The sequence below is a fragment of the Alligator sinensis genome, unplaced genomic scaffold (assembly GCF_000455745.1).
Source record: "Alligator sinensis unplaced genomic scaffold, ASM45574v1 scaffold201_1, whole genome shotgun sequence".
NCBI lineage: Eukaryota > Metazoa > Chordata > Crocodylia > Alligatoridae > Alligator > Alligator sinensis.
The window spans coordinates 262,183-271,683 of NW_005842661.1; positions in this window are offsets into that span (position 1 = coordinate 262,183).

Below are 9,501 nucleotides of genomic sequence, written 5' to 3' on the forward strand. Positions count from 1 at the left end.
CCCAGCAACAGGCCAAGCGGATTCAGCTGAGCCACTTGCCTCCACAACCTCTACCTCAGTTTCCTCTGAGGTGCTTTCTGGGGAAAGAGACCTGGCTCTAGGGGAAACTTGAGGGGTGTGGAGTACAAACACAGATGATTCCCCCTCCTTCCCCAGAATTTCCCTTGCTAGGGCATTGAGATCCAGATCCAGTTCCAGCTCCAGCTCTTCCTCTGGCACTGGAAGGCTCAGGATGGGAAGTGAAATGTGGGTAGAGGAGACTGTCATGCTGGTGCTGCTTGTTGTCATGGTGGTAGTGGGGGAGGGGGGGTTATGGCTGGTGCTCTTGGAGGGGATGCAGACTCAGGCACAGGCAGTGGCACTGCTCCCCTCTCCTTGCTGCCTGTAAAACTGGAAGCCTCATGACTGCTAGTTGTAGGAAAGAGGCTGCGTCTCAGTTTGGGGTGGTGGGGAACTTACAGCTCTCCCTCTACCCCTTCTTCTGCTCCTCCCTGAAGGCTTGCCAGCTGCCTTTCCAGCATGCTTCATGGTGTCTTTCATAGTGTTTGCCTTGGTGTGCTGGAAAATCTGTGTGTTCTTCTGTAATGTAATATATATTTATGCAATATATGTAGATAATTGTATATGTAGGTGTATTTATGTAGTGTATGTATGTATTTATGTAATAAATAAAATATATAAATGTATGTAGTATGTGTTCCTGAATAAATTCTATATTATAATATGCAATATATGCTGTGCTTCCCTGCACAGTGAATGGAATGCATGCTGCAAGAAAAAGCACAGATTTCTTTTCTGAGGGAAAGAATCAAAATAGACTAACAAAAACAAAAAGAGGATTTTGGGGGAGGAATAAATTGAAAGGAATGAGTGAATATACTAATAAAATAAAAGGGTATAGAAAACAAAAGATATTGATGAATCCCACTTGCTAGGAGCAGGCTAGCAAGTAGGGAGTGATAGCTTTTGTCTGATACTGCTGAGCTGCTGGAAGACACAGCTCAATAACTGACCCCAAGCCAGAAAGCAGCTCAGTTCAAACGATGCTGCCTTTTATGTTGTTTTTCCATCCCTCCCCCTCCCCCCAGAGCACTGGGATTGGAAGGGACCTCAGGGAAGGATCATATTCACTGGCCAGCTACACATGTCAATATGAGAGCAGTCCTTCCCCCCTCTTCCGCCTCCCTCTCCTTACTTTGTTTCCCTGCAAGCAAGCCCAGCTTTGAAACTCAAAGTGTTTTGAAACTTTTAAAACACTTTTTGACTACCCTTGTTTCATTTTGAGCCTTTCTTTTCATTTTGATTTCACTGTTTCAAGCTCAAAAAGAGTTGAAACAGCGTCGAAACAAAACATGCAGCAAAATTTCTCATAGCTCTAATGTCTAGCTGCTGGGACAAAAATACTCTGCTAAGATGCATGTGTCTTATGTGGTCAGAGGAAAACAGGATCCTGAGCAGCCAGACATGGCTTAACACATATTGCACTGGAATACCTGGAGAGTCCTGTCCCCCTTCTGTAACCAAGGAACCCGAAACAGTGTCGAAACAAAACATGCAGCAAAATTTCTCATAGCTCTAATGTCTAGCTGCTGGGACAAAAATACTCTGCTAAGATGCATGTGTCTTATGTGGTCAGAGGAAAACAGGATCCTGAGCAGCCAGACATGGCTTAACACATATTGCACTGGAATACCTGGAGAGTCCTGTCCCCCTTCTGTAACCAAGGAACCATCTGTGGAGGTGTCCAAGTGCTGCGTATTGAAATGGGTAGGGAGCTGTGTGGCCCTCCAGGCTGAAGTAGAAATTGTCTTCAGGGATGCGCTAGCTGTACAGTTGCTACCCAATGAGGGTAAAGGAGAATGCATGAATACAGGCAAAGTAGAATACCTCCCTGACTTTGGGCATCATTGCCTTTTACTAGGGGTAGAATTCTGTTCAATGTAGTGAATGACTCAAGCGCAGCCTAATACTAACTCTGAATTACCTGACTGTTGTGCAAGAGTGATTTTATTACTCCTCTGACCTCATAAGTTCCATCATTATAAGAATAAGGAGGTGTCTGTGTGTCTCCAGAAAGTGATTCTATTCTTTCCATGGGTAATGTAATGTAAGGAGCCAGCAGGGAAGACAAAGGGGAGTGGGGGCGGGTGTGTGAAACTGGGGCTGAGAAGGGAAGAGAGCATAGGGAGAGGGATGGGGAGAAATACAGGTGCTGCAGAAGAGGCAGGGAATAGGAAAAAGGCAAAGCATTTAATAGAAGCAAGAAGCCTGCTGGTTAGTAGAAGGGGAGATGGAGCAGAGGTGAGGCATTTGTCAATTCAGATCCTGAAACCTTACTCACATACCTCAGTCAGGGTACCAGGCTCAGCCACCCTGAAGATGGGAGCTGTGAGCAGGACTGACCCAGCTCAATGGTCTGCCTGTTAGGTGGGGTTCTCCTCAGCTCTGCAGGGAGCAAAGAGTTAAAAGCTGGTGTCTGAAATTTGAGGCAGCTTGGAAGAGCTGAGCTGTATGCACAAAACACATGTGGAGCACTTGTAGCTCTGAGTATTAGCTTCTCTGCGTGTGCACCGGCAAGCACTATTTTCCCTCTCCTATGAATGCAATATTTGCCTGCCATGTTCCTTAACAACTGGGATGTTTACAAAATCTCCCAAATATTTAATAAATCTCTGCTTTTTGATCTGCAATGTTTGTGACACTTTCCCTTAATCACAAGCATCTTCCTGAGATTCCCGGAACCTGCCTGCTCCAATTCAAGGTTTGTTTAATCTTGCCGGAATTTGTACAGTCCTTCTAGGCAGGAATCTTGAACAAAGCAGACAAGCAGAATCAATAATAATTCATGCTTTTGCCACATGAGAGATTTACTGAGGCTCTGGAAGAGATCAGAGGTATGTACTAGAGGCAAGCCTCAGCCTCTTCTCTCACAGCCTGGGACAACTTCCTTTTGAGGCTGGACATATGGGCATGGCATCCTGAGAGGGTGCCCAGCCCTGGCACTGAATTGTTGGCAGGTGTGACTATAGCTGATGCACCAAAGTGCTGATGGCGCTGTCATGGTGCTGGCAGAAAAAGGGAGTGGAGCCAGTGCTGTTGTTGATGCTAGCCCTAGAGATTAGGGCTTGCTTTAGACTCAGTAGGCATATCAAGATGCTCACGAGATGCTGACTGCGCAGTAGCCAAATAATACTGCGCAGTAGCGCATCGGAGCACGGAGACAGTGATAATGCCCGTGTGTGGTATTATTAGGCTACTGCACAGTAGCTTCACTTAAAAGATGTTTGCTGGCACTACTACACAGTAACTCCAGTTACTGCGCATTTATTTAGTACTTGCTAATACAAATACTAAATAAATGTGCAGTAATGACTGTGCAGTAGTGTCTCGCATAGACATTCTCAGTGTTATGACCAGGGGAGAAGAGAGTGTGCCATTTTCCCCCCAGCCCCAGTTCTCCTCCTGGCAAAGGGGCACAGCTCCCCACTGCTGCCACCGCTGCAAGGTACTACCTGCCCGACAGGGCCCCTGGGGGCAGGGCAGCTAGGTGGGGAGCCCCAAATCTGCTTTTACCACATGCACAAATCTGGGCATGTGCCCCACCCCATGTGCACCCCCATTTCCCCATGTCCCATGGAAAAGCTGCTCATGGCTCTGTCCTGCTCCCCACCCCAGCCCCATGCACTGCTCTGGCCGGGCAGTGCCCCTGGTCCCTGCCCCACTCCTTCCCTCACTGTGGGGGCCTCAATATGCCCCCTCTTCTGCCCCCCCCTCCCCTCTCCCCCCATAGTCTTACCTGAAGGGAGCTGCTCTCCACACTTCCTGGCTGTATTTTCTGGCCATGTGCATTTGTGCAGGAAGGCACATGCATGTAGGACCCCTTGCAGACTGGAATGTTGCCAGTCAGCAAAGGAAAATCTGTAATTTCCTGATCCATGCACATGCTGTGAATCTGGGACAAATGCTGTCCTGGAGTCGTGCAGCTCAGGACTGGGACTTGAGGCTCCCATTGTGGGACTGTCTTGCCCAATTAGAGATGGGTGGTCACCCTAGTGCCCAGAGACAATGGATCTAAGTTTTCTAGGAAACAACAAGATGGCAGACATGGGACCTTCAGCCATTGAGAATTACTGATATGAAATGGTCTGGGAGATTTGGAAGGTCTGTAATGAGGCCCAACAAGTCACTGATGGTGCTGGGACTCCACCCCGGGTTATATCTGACCTCCTTTCACTTTGGTACTAGCAGATTTCCTCTTACAAGTCATGGATTGTGGTGGTCTCAATAGGTGTGCACTCTAATTCACAGCCAAGTGTCAGACAAGAGACAAATCTGGAGTTGTAGCTGCTGCCTCAGCATGTGCAGGCCAGATATCAGACAAGAGGAAAGACCAAGAGTCATGGGCACTGGTTCAGACTGGTGGGGATGAATATCAGCAAGAGGCAGGATCAGGATGGAAAACACACGGCAAACTGCTACTGCTTCCTTGCAAGTCTCTTAAATAGCTGATCAGCTTCCAGCATCCTGTGTCATGTTCAACATTGGAAATCAAGGACAGGATAGCCAATCAGCCACAGGAACATGGGGACAAGCCATCTTAGGGTGGGCAAACGTGATTTATTACATCCGTGATTTTACCCAGGAACTCTGCCCCAGGCTCTCACCTCTTCTGTTGCTCTGTGAAAAATAGCAGTTGAAGCACTTCATGTAGTTATAAACAACACATTTTCAGGGGTTCACTTTGGAAATCTCTTGTTCAACTGATTTGAGACTTCTCCAACAGTCTCCACCCTGATATCCGCCCTGACCTACCAGCTCTGGAGCTGATCTGACTTTACTTTGGGATTTTATAGAGGATGCAAATTGCAGCGTTAAATAGAAATTTTGCCAGTTTTAAATATGGCACAGCCCTGGTGTCTCCCTCCATATTGGCTCAGTCTCCTCTTCAGTGGAGTAAATCTCAGTCCATTCATGTCCTGCCTCCTTAAAGGAAGTTTTATACCATTAACTTTTTGTTGTTGTTTTTGAACCCTCTGTCCTCTACTTTTGCACTAGCCACTTTGAGAGGAAGGGGGCGGGTCTGGGTACATTTTTCCAGGCAGTGTTGAAGCGATGATCTCAATGCTGGAATTACAGTACTTCCAGCATTATTTATGCTCCCTAACCTCTTGTTGTGTGAGTGTTGCTGCACACTGAGCTATATCTCTGTGGGCTTGTCTCTGGTGATTATGACAAGTTGCTTTCCTAAGCTGCTATGCTACACTTGTGTATGTGGAATGATTGCTTCTTCCAATGGATATAGTGTTTCATTTGTTCACACACTGCCATTGTGTGGTCCATTCATCTAGCTAGGTTAGAGCAGAAGTTTTCCAAAGACTTAACTAACTAAAATCATTTTCTAGCGTCTGTAAATTTTGCCACCTTGATGTTCCATACCTTTGATCACCCTAAGACATCCAACACCCTGGCATTTGCTCCTTATTATCATATCACCCTATTGTCATCACTCAGCCAAAATGGACTGATTCAGCTCTTGGCACATCTCCTAAATCAATCCTGATGACTGTTTTTGTTGCTCTTCACTGAACACATTCCAACTAGTCAACATTATTCTGCTAACAGGGTGCTCAGAACTGCACGTAATTTTTTAGGTGATGTTGCACTAGAACATTTTACAAAAGGTCTATCAGATCTCTGATCCAAGATACAGTGCTTCTGAGCACAGCCCCAACTCATGCTGGTCAGTTCTGCTGCCATATCACGTTGCAAACTCATTTTTCTTTTGTTGTCCACTCACATTCTTAAGTTTCACTGCATTGTGGTTTCCAGGTTTTTCCCTCCCATGGAATTGATTTAAGATTATTTCCCCACAATGGATTAGCTGAATTTTCCAAATAGAAGCTTGCTTTGGTTTTTTTTTTCAGTGTGTGGTTTTAATCTTCCTTGCTTTCTCCTGCTCTCCTTTCTTCACTGTCCTTCCCAATGTTCTCAGCCCTTCCCATGGTAAAAGTATCCACGTGATTCACCAATGGACTCTTCAGTCCCTCTTCCAGACCATTAATGAAAATGACACAGACAAAAACAGCAGTTGCCCTACCCAGCAGGCATTATTTACCTGGCATTGACATTTATCCTTACCCCAGGCCATTCACCTTTTTTTCAGTTTCTGTGGCACTACTGAAGCCAATGAAATTTATCTTAATTGCAGATTTTCAGGAGATGTATCAAACACTGCATCAAAATACAGTTGTAATTTATTAAGTGCTGATACGCTGGACCTGTAATTGTTCCCAAAAAAACAGTCAGGTTTACTAAGCAACGGTTGTTCTTAACAAACACCAACTGCCCAACTCTCCCATTTTATCTATGGCTGGGCTGTCCAACTTCTAAGTCCCTGGGTGCCACGTCCCTGGGGGGCTGCATGGGCTGCACCAGGCATGCCACATGGTTGCCACCCTGCCCTGCACTGTATGCCCAAGGCACCCCTTCTTCCCCACACTGTGCCAGGCTAGTGTGCAAGCATGATTTCCCCCTGACCCTGCAAAGTGTACCAGTGTGGCCACCCCTCACTGCTACACCTTGTGGACATGATTCCTTCTCTCCCACCCCTGGTGTATGTGGCCCAATTTCCTCCTGACCAGGTGTGGCCCTGGAATCATCCTCAGGTCCCCACGATGCTGCATTGCCCTGCTCCCTGAGTCAAAGGCAGGAAGTGGCATCTGGAGGAGGGATGGGGGAACCTGTCTACTGGAGCCAGAGTGATTTGAGCAGCAGCCAGGTGAGAGCTTGGGGGCTGCACGTTAACCCTTTGTAGGTCTCATAGCCTGAGGGCTGCCAGTTGAACAGTCCTGATTTACAGTATTTCAAGATGTGTTTTCTCATAGTTTTTATCTCATTATTCGATGGAGGACTGCAATGAAATGCCTGGGTGGTTGGGATTGGGTGGATTTTGCTTTTTGTTTTTGAAAGTGAGCCTCATGTTCACATTACTTGCTTGTTGTAGGACTTCTTCAGTTCTGCATGAATTTCATAAGAGAAACATTGCTGGTTCATAAAGGACCTGACCCCATGAGCTACTAAGGACCAAATCCTATTTTATTTTGCACACCCTAATGGCAGTTAAGCATCTGTGGAATTGCTGTTTTTGGCCTTTGCATAGAATTTGTGATCAGATTCCATGTACAGTGTGAGGACATGTGCAAAAGTCTCATGACCAGAGGCCAAAGGAGGAAGGTCCTCCCATAATTTAGCCCAATATCTTAGTGGTTAGAGCACTAGCCCAGAAAATGGGAGATCCAGTCTTTCTAGCCTTTGCGTGCACCTTGAAGGATCTGGAAGTGCCTTTGCTGATTCTTTTCATCATGATTCAAGTTGCAGTTTGTCCAGAAGAGCTGTCTTTACATCAGCTATCACCTGAACTGTATCAGGAGTGCTCTATTTTTGTTAATTGGATTGATCTACAAAAAGCAGTGAAGCAGTGGCTGAAAATTTTGCTGCTGGGGATTCCTGTGGGAGCCTAGGGGAAATGGGCACCCAGCTTTGAGCAGTGGGACCTGGAGGGGTAAGAATGCGGACTCTAGTCAGTCTGGAGCTCAAAGCAGGTAATCCCCCATGTGCCCATCACAGTTAGTCTGTGGAATTGTCTTCCCTGAGGGCCAGCCCTGCCTGTCCTGTAGCCTTGCTATGGACACAGTTGATCCTCAACATCCATATCTTATCAAGTACCTTAACTTCCAGGAGGTTGACCCAGTCAGGGGGTGTGACAGGCAATCACAAGTCTGTTATTCTTGGGTAGTGGGGTCATGGATTGAGGTGGGGGAGATAGAAGTGTGAGAAAGAAACAGGGAAGGAGCAAGTCATCTCAGGAGCGAGGGACTGGGACTGGGACGGACTGGAAGGAGAAGGGCAGAGGCATGGTGAGGGGGTGGAGTGCTGAGCCGGCATGTGGAGTGAGCCAGGGGGATGTCAGCACAAGCCTTGCCGAGTCAGTTGTTCCAGACCTGCGAATAAAGCAGCCCCACTCCAGCTCCGTCTTTCTCACATCGTAAACACATTCATTTCCTTCCCACAATTCCCAGCCTGGGAAAGGCAGGCTGAATTATTCTGTCTCTGGGTCACAGGCTGGGCGTCTCCCTTACTCTCAGCTCATAGTTTGCAGCGCTGGGGGCCCCAGCCTGGCTGGTAATAGAGACCAGCACAACCTCATCACTTCCCAGCGTCCTGCAGATGTGTTGAGTATAGGCCCTGTGCCAGGCCTTTCAGCTCTCCTCTTCACACATACACAGTGCTGGTGTGCAGGACTTGTGCTTCCCAATGCCTCTGGCTCTCTTGGAGATGGTGACTGTGCTGGCCTAGCAGCTGTAGGCTGTCCCTCTCTAGAGTCCAGCCCCAGAAGACCTATACCTGCAGCTCAGCTCAAGGTATGATGCAGTTTAGGTCACTAACAGCCCTCCCCGGCTGAGCTCTCATACTCCCAACACCCCCTGCAGGTGGAAGGGGCAGACAGGCAGCTGCTGGGCTCGGATTAGTGCAAAGGGTTTGCCCCATCATCTTTAGGGGCTCCCAGCTGACTGCCAGCCAGTACTCCTGGTGCTTGTATGCCAGGAGTCACCACACATCACAGTCCTGTGGGTCAGGAAGCCTGCTAGTCCCACCATGCATGGCTCATGCCTCACCTGCTGGCCAGGCAGTTGGATGTGTATTTGAAGTGTGATTAACTGACCTTAGTGAAGGATGAAATGTCCCATTGTCTAACTGTGTGCCAGGAAGCCATTACCAAACACTCCAGCGCTGTCTCCCAGGGCGGGTGTGCATGACAGGTGCTGCTGTGCTCTGACCTTTTCGGCTTGGCACGGACTCACTCCATAAATCCTCCTTTCCTCTGAGGCACAGACTACAATGAGGCAGCTCTGATTTAAGATTCTGAGGAGGGGAGGGCTGGTCATGGATACTATCTTAGCAGAGAAGGCTGTGTGCAGAGATGCCAGCAGTTCCAAATTAGACACAATTGTGCTTTATTCCCTGCCACATAGGAAAAATAATAAACATTCCTTGGATCTGCTTTCAGATGCTTGGTGGAATAAATCTCAGACTGCTGTTGTCTCCCTTAACCCTCTGGTCCCACAGAACTGTGTGTTCTTATTCCATGAGTCACCACTTAGTGCTACGGCAACTCTGCTGATAGAGATTATCTGAAATAATATGTGATAGGAAAGTGGCTATGTCTTGGATTCAGCTCAGATACCAGCCACAGGGTCTCCCCACTCCCTCTGACTCTATGGACAGCAGGGAGCCCCACCTGCTCTCCTCTATTGAAAAGGTACTGCCCCCGTCACCTCCACCTCCTCCCACAGTGTCTCTCTCTATACTTCCAGCAGCATTGCAGAGAGCTCCAGTTTCTTCAGCACCTCAGCTCCAAGTCCATACAGAGCACCTTTCAAGGCTTTGCTTCCTTCCTTTATCAGCCTCAGCCCATCAGCATGTGTGGTCACCTCCATTTAT